General features: G+C 46.2%; 1 protein-coding gene across 1 annotated transcript in view; it reads left to right on the top strand.

Annotated features, from left to right (window-relative positions):
- Positions 1-222: 222 nt before the first annotated feature.
- The window catches only part of Ap1b1 (adaptor related protein complex 1 subunit beta 1), a 51,044-nt gene continuing 39,763 nt past the window's right edge, over positions 223-11,503 (top strand). The window contains exon 1 of the mRNA XM_031339896.1: positions 223-385. The gene's annotated coding sequence lies outside the window, so the exon portion shown is untranslated. The remainder of the gene's footprint in view (positions 386-11,503) is intronic.

The raw sequence follows: 11,503 nt of genomic DNA, 5'->3' as shown, positions 1-11,503 counted from the left end.
CCAGAGATTCTGAGCAAGGACACTCCAGACTGCCCTAGCTGCTTAGCCCTCTAGGCCCTCAATTCTCACAAAGGCCGGCCCTGCTGAGGCCCCGCCCTTCCTACCAGACCCCGCCCTTCCCACCAGGCCCCGCCCTTCCCACCCAGGCCCCGCCCAACAAGTCCCCAGCTCCTCCTGCCGGGTTGCACCCTTGACCCCGCCCCGGGGTGTGCGTCCACCGGAAGTTCCGCGCGAAGGCCGCTCACTTCCGCTCGGCAGGTGACAGCCGTGAGGCTTGGAGCGGCCGGCTGCTGCGACGCACCGGAGGAGAGGGAGGCGGAGGCTGCGGACATTTTGCTGCTGAAGCGAGCCGATCCTCGGCACCCGGAGCCGTTTGGATTTGTGGGTGAGGAAAAAGGCAGTCCGGCAAGATAGGAAAAAAAAAAAAACTAAAGGGGTCCGAGGGGAGGGGTCTGCGAGGTCAGAGGTCACGGAGAGGACGCTACGCTGGAGGGGTGCGGGCCACGAGTGGGTGAAGGTGAAAGGGCTGCCTGCTCATTCATTCAGGACGGCTTGGCCGCCCGGCGTCAACCCGTCATCTCAGGTCCGCAGTCCTATTTGGAGAGGACGGCTGGAGAGACTCCTGGACTTAGGCCTCTCCTGCGCTCTGCTTTTCCCTTCTCACTCCTTTGCCAACCTAAGGCCTCCTCGTTCAGAGCCTTATTGCTTAGCCACCGCCCGAAAATGGGGCAAACATCTAGAAATGGCCTTATGCCGCCGGCCCCTCGTCCTTTGGATCCTCAGGGACACGTTGTACTAGTTCTAATACAACAAGAGTGTCTTGTCACTGGTTATCCAGCACTTACTTGACTTCGAACCACTGTGCTAAGCACTTTGTGTGCTGAGCTCACAGCAGCCCCTGGAAGGTAGCTACTATTGCTTTACTCCTTTTACTCAGGAGGACACAGAGCCATGGGAGGTTAAATCACACAAGGAAGGTCATTCGAGTAGTAGAGGCAAAACCAGGCTTCCTATGCAGGTCTCCAGAGACCATCAAAGCCCGGGCACAAAAGTACCTGGAGCTGGTTTGGGGTGTAGGAGTGATTTGATATGTTGTCGCCATTGTGTTGTTTGGATTGGTGTCGGGACGCAGCCTTCTTGCCTCCTGTCTGGTCTGATGTTCATGAGGAGCATTTGATTCACTTTCATTAGGAGGCTGTGCAGTCGCAGGTTGTTGCTGTCAGTGTTTTGACTTTCAGGGAAAGAGTCTGAAGGTTTTCCTGACTAATAGGAACTGTAAGACACCAAATGGGCTATTCTTGAAACTGATATCCAGACATTCTCTTCATCATGTTTGCACTTTATTCCTTTTGCAGTAAAGAGGGGAAAAACGGGACCCCCTAGGGCTCCTAGTTCTAGAGGAACAGACCCAAAGGACAGGGCTTTGGCCTGTCATGGTGCCTGGGATAGTCGGCCTGGGAGATGGGAAGGTGACTTGGTAACTAGGTGGTGAGGCTCTTTTCCTTTGGAGACATTTTGTTGTTCCTTCCTTATGCCTTAGTTTCCCTGACAGCAGCAACACAAGAGAGACTATCTTCCTACTTCCTCTTGAGTGCAAGGAACTGTAATGAGCCTGTGAAGGTTTCCTTGTGCTTTTGAGAAAAGTAGTAAGTAAAAATGTTACATTAATTGCTTTTTTTTTTTTTTTAAGCCAGTCTCACTCTGGCCCAGTGTGGCCAGGATCTCATGTGTCTTGAATTCATAGCAGCCCTCTTGCTTCAGTCTCCCAAGTTCTAGGATTGATTACAGAGCTGAACCATCACACCCAGCTCGTCTGTCTGTCTGTCTGTCTGTCTGTCTGTCTGTCATGGGCTCTGTGATGTTTTTCTAGTTCCATTGAATTCACAGAAACTTAATAGTGTCACCTTATCCCTATCCTTCCAAGGGATAATTGAAGATAAAGCAACTTGTAGGAACATAAACAGAGCCCTGGAACTCCGTCCTGAATGGAGCCCACCAGTCCCTTTGCCTCTTAGGAACTATCAAGAGGACTTTGCTAGTCCCAGAGAATCAGACCTTCGGTGTCTCTGTAGAGATCATCTGATGAGTGTGGGTTGATTGGAAGCTTCACACCGGGTAGCTTGAAAGGGCTCAGAGGTCCAGTGGAATGAGCACTCCGACACCCTGCCAGTCATCTCCTGTCTCCAGCCCCAGGTCAGCAGCTTCCTACTTATGTGACCTGGATAACTCACTTCAATTGGGTTTCTATTCTAATAAGATATGTAGATGAAATGGTAGAGCACTCCCCCTGCATATGCAAGGCTGGTTTCTGTTCCCAGCACCAAGAAAAATAAGGGTTTTGGGGAGACGTGGTGGTCCACGCCTGTAACCCCAGCCAGCACTCAAGACGCTGAGGTGAAAGGAGGCCCACATGATCTGCATGGTAAGTACCAGCCATGGCTACATAAAAAGACCTTGTCTCAGAGTAATCATAAGAAAACACTGCTGAGCCATCTCCAGCAACATATCCAGCAACATCTGAGGTGTTGGGTGAGGGTATCCTGCAGAGCATTTTACTGTTGACCCTACGCCATGGTACCTGCTGGGGCCTGTGTTGGAGGAAGGCTGTCAGCCCTGTGAGGTTATTGCTTTGTTCTCCAACTAGACCTTTAAACACTAAGGACCGCTCCTGCTCTTCTTACTTCTCTTTCTAAAAGTAGTTGAAGACAGTTTGTTGTGGGTCCAGCAGGGGCTGGGTTTGGACTTTCATCTTCTGCATGTCTGACTGCTCACTTCCCCCCAAACCCTCTCGCTGGCACCAAAGCCTGCAGTGGTGACAGGAAGCAGGCATGGTTTGTTTAGGCTTTATAGTTTGATATGCTCAGATGGTTGAGGGGTACTTGTCCCTTGAAGGCACTTCTGTTTCTCAACAGGTCTTTTTTCCTAAGATGTGCTACTGAGATTATCAACAACCAGAAGAGATTTCTTTTCTTTTTTTCCCCTGATTTCTTTTTATCACTTTACATAGAGAGGAAAAAATACTCTAGGGAAAAAATTGGGGAAATTAAAAAAAAAAACTACTTTGCCAGGTTTGGTGGCGTATGATTTTAATTTAATTTAATCCCAGCATTTGGGAGGCAGAGGCAAGCAGATCTGTGAGCTTGGAACAAGCTTAGTCTACAGAGTGAGTTCCAGGACAGTCAGGGCTGCACAGAGAAAGCCTGTCTCCTGGGAACTCTGTGAGTGGTTCCTCCAAGCCCTTCCAGGCTTTGCTTCTACCTTGCTCTCTATCTTTCTATCTTCAGCTTCCCACTCTACTCTTTGACCTTGCAGTCACTCTCAGACTCACCTCCTCTGCAGGCTGCACCTGTGTTTGTCTTTGCTCTGTGCACAGCCCACACTTGCTGTTCCTGTCCGGCTCCTTTGCTGCCTGGTGCTTGTCATTTCCATCCCCATCCCCATGTTGCAGAGGTCTGAGCTGGCTGCCCTTTAGTGTCCTGTGGAAGTAAGTGATCACAGTGAGTGTAATTGTCTGCTTACTTGGCTGCCTGGCTGTGGTGGCGCACGCCTTTAATCCCAGCACTTGGGAGGCAGAGGCAGGCGAATTTCTGAGTTTGAGGCCAGCCTGGTTTACAGAGTGAGTTCCAGGACAGCTGGGGCTATACAGAGAAACCCTGTCTCACAAAACCAAAAACAGACAAACAAACAAACCTCCCCCCCCAAAAAAAAACCTTTAATTACATTTATTTATTTATTTATTTATTTATTTATTTATTTATTTAGTGAGGGTTCAGGGATGCCGTTGCCATGGCCAATGAGAATCAGAAAACAACGTTTGAGAGTGGGTTCTCTTTTGCCACTATCAGGGTCCCACTGAGGGCTCAGATCAGGCTGTCAGACAAATACTGTTACCCACTGAGCCATCTCACTGACGCTTTCCTCAAAAGCTTTAGAGCCAGTGCTTTGATGTTTGCTTTAAGTACTTCCCCAGCTATGTTACATACAGGAGTAGACTTGGGCAGCTTATTCTTTTAACCACACCCTGATTGCTTTTTGGTCTTAAGCTCTTTGAGGTTGAAAGACAGTTTTTGTGTCACGCTAGCTGCTGAGTCTACTTCCATCTTCATTCTTTTTTGTTTTTTGTTTTGTTTTGTTTTGTTTTTTGAGACAGGGTTTCTCTGTGTAGCTCTGGCTGTTCTGGAACTCACTCTGTAGATCAAGTTGGCCTCGAACCCAGAAATCCACCTTCCTCTGCCTCCCAAGTGCTGGGATTAAAGGCGTGTGCCACCACAGCCCAGCCCATCTTCATTCTTTATGTTGAACAGTTGAAGTGCTTGGTGTTATGATTCTGACAATAGAGACTTCCTAAGTCTAGTACTCATTCATTCATTCATTCAGTGTTTATTGAGACCCACTAGAGTCTAGCACTGGGATGTACCAGTAGGTAAACAAGCCAGACCTAGTTTTTGCCGTAAGTATTGCTTTCTCTTGGGGGAGAGACAAAGCAGAAATAGAAAACAAATGCCATAATACAAAACTAATAAGATGTGTGAGGAAAACAGAAGACATAGAAGTCAGATCCTATTAAAATAGACACCTAGCATCTTAAAATGCACCTGGATTCCATTACAGCAGGGTAAAGCCCACACTCTTTCAGTGATGGCAAGCTGTTCTTCTGATATTCAGTCCTCAGTCCCATTCAGTGTGTTCATTGCCCATCCACCCACTCTCCTCAGACACTAGGCGTGCTCCCACTTCTGCTCTGCTGGTGGGGATGGTACCCAGGACCTCATGCTTGCTGAGCTTCTGCTCTATTACAGAGCCCCAGACCTAGCTCCAGCTGTTCCCTTGGTCTGACTGATGTTTTCCAAACATTCTTCACCTCAAAGAGGCCTTCTGTGGCCACTAGTTAAATTTCAACCTCCTTTCCTCCTTCTCCATGCTTGCTGGCCTCCTTTCCTGCCTTTTCTTATCTTTTCTTTTCATTCTCTTTTTTCTTTTTCTTTTTCTTTTTCTTTTTGATTTGGTTTTTCAAGACAGGGTTTCTCTGTGTAGCCCTGGCTGTCCCTGAAACTCACTCTGTAGACCAGGCTGGCCTCGAACTCAGAAATCCATCTGCCTCTGCCTCCCAAGTGCTGGGATTAAAGGCGTGTGCCACTACCGCCCACCTGGCTCGCCCTTTCTTCCTTCCTTCCTTCCTTCCTTTCTTTCTTTTTTTCTTTCTTTCTTTCTTTCTTTCTTTCTGCCAGATCTGTCTTTTGTTGTTTTGTTTTTGTTTTGATCTTAATCTTGCTTGTCTGCAAAGATTTCTTTTTCCTTCAGTGCACATAAAACAGCTTCCAAGTCATGATAGATGCTTGGTGAGTGTGTGCACATGTATAGACACACTGGAGAGTAGCATATAAATACCTTCTTAAGTAGTAGATGCAGGGAATGTGTCTTTAAAGTGACGCCATCTAAGCTGAGATTTGAAGGATAAATTGGAGCAGCCATACTAGGGCAGGAGAGGATAATCCTGTTGGATCGGCAAGTACAGCGCAGTGACACTGAGGACCTGATGGTCTGAGATCCTTGAGGGCCTGGTGGTGCCCCCATTGCAGCAGCCATGGCACAGTGCCCACCTCTTATGATATGTTCATTTTGAACCTGCAGGCACAAGTTATGGCCTGCCTCACTGAAGAAAGGGGCCTGAACATGTCTCTCCTCCATTTTATTATTGTCTTAGTTACTTTTCTATTACTGTGAAGAGACACCATGACCAAGGCAATTTATGAAAGGAAGCATTTAATCTGGGGACTCGGTGTTCCAAAAGGTTAGAGTCCATAACCATCATGGTAGAGAACATGGCAGAAGGCAGGCATGGGGCTTGAGCAGTAGCTGAGAGCTCACATCTTATCCTCAAGCATGAGGGAGACGGAGAGGGAGGGGGGAGGGAATTGGAAATGGTGTGGACTTTTGAAACCTCAAAGCCTACCCACAGTGACACACCTCCTCTAACAAGGCCATACTTCCTAATAATTCCCAAATAGTTCTACCAACTGGGGACCAAGCATTCAAACATCTAAGCCTATACACTCAAACTACCACAAGTATATATTTTTAATTAATTAATTTTTTGTGGTCCTGTGGTTGGATGGAAGCTCTGGCTTGTGCATGCTAGCCAAATGCTTTGCCACTGAGTTCTCCTCTCAGCCCATTTCCCCCATTTGAGATGTTGCCACCTGTTCATCTCCTCTGTGCCATTTCTTCTCTGATCATTTTATGTTTAACCTTCCTCTTACTGGCTGTGAAATGAGCTTGGTGGTCTAGCATTTTCCATTTCACAATAGTCAACAGTAGTTTGAGACTAGCTTACAAAACATGAAATTACCCTAAGAGTTGAGCATTAGTTATCAATGTGTGCTGAGCACCTGTTCACTTTATATAAGAGGCAGGAATACAGTAGTGAGCTAATCTGAGTCCTAGCTCTCATGAAATCTGCATTGTGGAAGAATAAATAGACACTATAAATACTGTTTATAATATGAAATACTTCGAAAGAGAAAAATGGGAAAGAGGGTTAGACAGTGTTGGAGATTGAAGAGGTATACTGCTTTGGATAAAGCAGTCAGCTAGGCATAATAGTACAAACCTGTAACCCAGCACTGAGACAGGATGATCATGAATACAAGGTTATCCTGGACCACTAGTGAGTTCCAGGCCAGCCTGAGCCAAATAACAAGACCTTGTCTAAAAACAGTCAAGGGAAGATGTGTGTGGTGATGCACACCTTTGATCCCACAACTCCAAGTAGTTGGGAGGCAGAACTCTGTGAGTTCAAGGCCAGCCTGGTCTACTAGCAAGTTCTAGGCCAGCCAAGGCTACGTTTTGAAACCCTGACTAAAAAACATTAATAATAAAAGAACTAATGTAGAGCTGCCAAGATAGTTCTGTGGATAAAGGCACTTGCCACCATGCCTGACAATCTGAATTTGATTCTGCTGGCATTCCACATGGTAGAAGGAGAGAACCAATTTCTAATTTCTCCAAGATATCCTCTGATCAACATATGTATACTGTATGTATGTGTGAGAGAGTGAGGGAGAGAAGATGGGAGGGAGAGAGTGAGAGCTACAAAATCAAGTAAGTGGTCAGAGAAGCCTTAAGAAGAAGGTAACAGCTGGGTATGGTGTCTTTAATCCCAGCACTTGGAAGGCAGAATTCTCTAAGTTTAAGACCAGCTTAAGACCAGCTGGAGCCATCTATATCACAAGCTCCAGGACTCCATAAAGAGACCTTGTCTTTATTAAGGAAAAAAAAAAAAAAGGTGACGTCTGAGCCAAGACTCAAAAGGAATAAGCTCCAGGACATGAAGCTATCCAGAGAAAAAGTCTTCCTAGCAAAGTACTGTAGATTAGAGAAGAAGCCTGGGCTGGAGAGGTGGCTCTGTGGTTAAAATGGTCTTGAAGAGGACCTAGGTTGTTCAATCCCAGATATGGGGTATGGGAGCAACGTGATGGAGTGTAAGTGTAGCTTTCATTCACCAGATGTAATTGTTGTTTAGGAGGATTGCTGATGAATAATAAGTACACCCTTTCTAGCTCTTTCTGAACTCTGGCTGGTTGGTTCATCTTAGCTGTTGTGGCTCAAATGCCTCTCCAATCTGACTGATTCAATCTGGCTTTTCTTAGCTTCTCACTGAATTGCTGTGCTTGGCCTCAAACTAGCTCTGGCAATTTGTTTTAAGGAGCTTCTGGCTCCTTCTTATTCTCTGGCATAAACTGCCTCTGCTGACCTGCACTGAATTGAATGAACTCATAAAAGAACTCACTGTACTGATTCCCAGCTTCTCTATTCCTGAGGGTTGGGAGTGTCCTATCTCTGACTCATTCTGTTAAATCTTTCTCTCATTCATCACTTTGTCTGCCTCTCAATTAGACATCACTTTCAAACATGGCTGCTTGATTCTACAAACTGACCATACCTTCATTGTTTGGGATTAAAGGTCTGTCTGTATTCCAGCCAGAGAGATTAAACATGTGGCACTTCAGCCAGATCACACAGACCTAGAAGGTCTTTGGATGTGATCCCATGCCAGATCAGCCATATTGTTGTATTTAAATTCCCCTACAGTCAAGAAACTGAGGTTTTAGTCCAGGAGCCTGTTACAGATGGTGTTGGTAGAACGTGGATGATGAAAACTGCAGGGTAGCAGTTTGGGGAGGAAAGGCTGCCAGAGGTTAGTTGTGATCTTGTGCAATTTGAGCCCCTGCTAGTTATAGAGACTTTCAAGAGGAGCTATCATCAATTAGGAGGATTGGCTAATTGAACTGGGAGTTGCAGTGAGAGGCAGGGATCAGAGGTACTAAGTGTGAGTTGTCAGACTGTGTATGAGATCTCCAGAGGTGAAATAGTATAGATGGAGAAGAGGAGAGAATTGGGCATGAGCCCCTCAGCTCTCCTGTAGAAGGAGAAGAAGAGGCAAAGCAAAGGAGAAGGCATGGCCAGTAGGGTCAGAGGAGAAAGCAAAGTGTGAGTTCCAGGCATGCAAGGGAAGAAAATGTCTAGGAGGTGGCATTGCTGGGCAGTGGCAGATGCCACTTGATATTTGACAATACTTTTGTGTCTTCTGCTGGCAGAGTGTACCATACTGCCCTCCAAGGCCATCCCTGAGCCTTTACTTCCTTCTCTAACCTCATTTGCTCATCTCTTCTCCCAAGTCTTTGTTTTGTGGTATGGTCTTGCTGTGTATGTAGCCCAGCCCAGTCCTCAAACTCCATTCCTCTTGGCTCCACCTCCCAAGTGCATGTGTCTCCATATTTGGCTTAGTGGTGGCTTTTTATATATTAAGGAAAATAATTACCATTATTACTTACTACTTAATCCCTGGGCTTCTTTGGGCTTGAACATGGTATCCTGGCCCTTGTTTTAAGTGGATTATCATGACAGTGAAGTGAGTCAGAGCCTGCTTGTAGCAGCATTGGCAGCTCCACTGTTCTCCAGTCCCTGCCTTGTTACACTGGAATACAGGTGTTGAATGAGTATTTGCCATGTCACCCATCTTTCCATAGCTGCCCAGTCTTCTCTTCACCTTAGAGAACTTCTCTGATGTTCCACCCATCTCAGGGTTCCCCTCAGAGCTTTGGTCACAAGTTTCTCAGGAGCAGAATCACTCTCCTGTCTTCTGCAATTCTATCTTTGGCCTACTATATACAACTCCCAGGTGGGCATAGTCCCAGACCTGCAGTGGACGACACTCCACACTGTGCCTGCTGAGTAGAGACCACAATTCTCCAGAAAGTATTCCCTTTGGTGGTTGGGAAAGCAGAGATTGTAACAAGCTTTGTTCTGTGGTCTCTGGTTTCTTTCTTATTTTAATTAACATAATGTTGTCCCAAAGAAGTCCTAACTAATTTGTTTATTTTGTTTTATTTTTTATTTATTTAGTTTTCTTTTCTAAATCAGGGTCTCACTATGTAGCTCTGGCAGTCCTGAACTCACAGAGATCAACCTGCTTCTGCCTCCTGAGTGCTGGGCTCAAAGGCATGTCCACCCTCCCTGGCAGGGTTGTTTTGTTTTGTTTTGTTTTGTTTTGATCCTGAGGACTGTGGCACTGTTGGTAGATTACTGGGAAGCTGACACCTGATTCTGAAATGAGGCTCTTGAGGCTCAGTGCTGACGAAGGACTTTTGCTTGCATTTGGTACTTTTCTACCTTTGGGCCCTTTTCATTTTGAAGCTTTTAATTACTGTGAGCCTCAAGAGATGGCTTTGATTAATCAGTTCTCATCCAAATCCCAAGAGACTCACAGCTTGGCAAGCTTATCCAGACAGGCTTTTACTAGCCATGTTACCAAACCTGCTGTTCCTGCTGTTTCAGTAGGTAGATGGGGCCTAAAGTTACCTGCTATTCAACATCTGAGGAATTCTGCTGGTATATGTGGCAGCCTCTATCCTGTACCCTTTAGCCTGACGTGTATTCAGTTCTACAGGGCTTTGTTCAGAGGAGAGTATTTGCCTCCCTGGACTGAGTGGGTCATGTGACCTCCTCATAAGACAGTGTTAGAAGGTGTTGGCTCTACTGTTTTCTAACTGTGTGACTCCAAACAAATGCCTTAACCTCCCTTGGCCTCTTTTTTCCTCATCTGTGAACCTGTGCTATTGTTAAAATCTTCTTCACAGATATTATGAAGATGGAATTTTTAATTGATATACTTTTGTTGTATAGTGTGTAAAAGTCCGAGGAAAACTTAGAGGGTTTTTTCTCTCTCTTCACCACATGGGTCCTGGGAGCCAACTCAGTTCATCAGGCTTGGTGGCAAGCACCTTTACCAGCTGAGCCATCTTACCAACCCCATGAAGACTAAATTTAAAACTCCATGTGGGGTCTGGCCCACAGTGTATGTCTGTTTGTCATACTTTTTTTTTTGTTTGTTTGTTTTTTCGAGACAGGGTTTCTCTGTATAGCCCTGGCTGTCCTGGAACTCACTCTGTATACCAGGCTGGTCTCGAACTCAGAAATCTGCCTGCCTCTGCCTCCCAAGTGCTGGGACTAAAGGCGTGCGCCACCACTGCCCGGCTCTTTGCCTACTTCTATAATCACTGGCTTTGTTCTGCATTTCATGCCAAGCCTGGAGTACATGGAACATTTTCTCATAGTTGCTGAGGTGACTTGAAAGAGCCTGTTTGTATGAGTCTGGTGACCACATTGTCTCAGAGAGACAGTCTGAAGTGGTTTCTCCATTGACGACTCACCTTTGGTCTTTGAGTTGGCCTTACCTGTGTCCCTATCTTTAAAATGAATGTATGTGCTCACCTGTGTGTGAGGAGCCATTTCCTTTTTAAAAGACTGTTAGGCGGAGGGTGTCAGTAGCTCCTGGGTAGTGTTTGCTTTGCAGGATAACACTGGATTCAATCACCAGCCGCACTAGAAACACCCAGTAAGATGAAAGGTTGTCAGATGGGGAGAAATGCCTGGAATCCTACTCAGTCTCACGGGGGGGGGGGGGGGGGGGGGGTGTCACAGCTAGGCAGGGGATAAGCACAGAGGGGACACTGATGAGATAAGCCAGTTTCTCTGTCCTTGAGACAGATGAAAGAGCTGAGCACACTTGATGACCAGAGTGCAGCTCTTCTGTCTTAGGTGAGGGAGAAACGGCAGCCACACTCTAGCCCCTCCATTGTGTGTGTGTTTCCATGTGTGTGCTGGATGAGTGTGGGGATACAGTCATGTGCTTGTAGAGGCCAGAGGTCAACTTGGAGGTATTGTTCCTCAGGTGTTCCATCTGGATCTTTGAGATAGTTTCTCACCGGCCTGGAACTCATTTACTCTAGTTTGGCTGGTTAGTAAGCTCCAGGGACCCACCTGGTGAGCACAAGTGTAGCACCAGCTTTTTACTGGAGTTCTGGAGAACTTAGGTCTTCATGATTGCTTGGCAAGCATCTCACCAGCTGAGCTTTCTACTTAGCTGAAGAAAGCTCCTTTTCTTTCTTTTTTTCTTTCTTTCTTTCTTTCTTTCTTTCTTTCTTTTTTTTTTTTTTTTTTT

Source organism: Mastomys coucha, unplaced genomic scaffold, assembly GCF_008632895.1.
Source record: "Mastomys coucha isolate ucsf_1 unplaced genomic scaffold, UCSF_Mcou_1 pScaffold22, whole genome shotgun sequence".
NCBI lineage: Eukaryota > Metazoa > Chordata > Mammalia > Rodentia > Muridae > Mastomys > Mastomys coucha.
The sequence above is the reverse complement of the archived record's forward strand: the minus strand, read 5'-3'. Positions and strand labels throughout refer to the sequence as shown.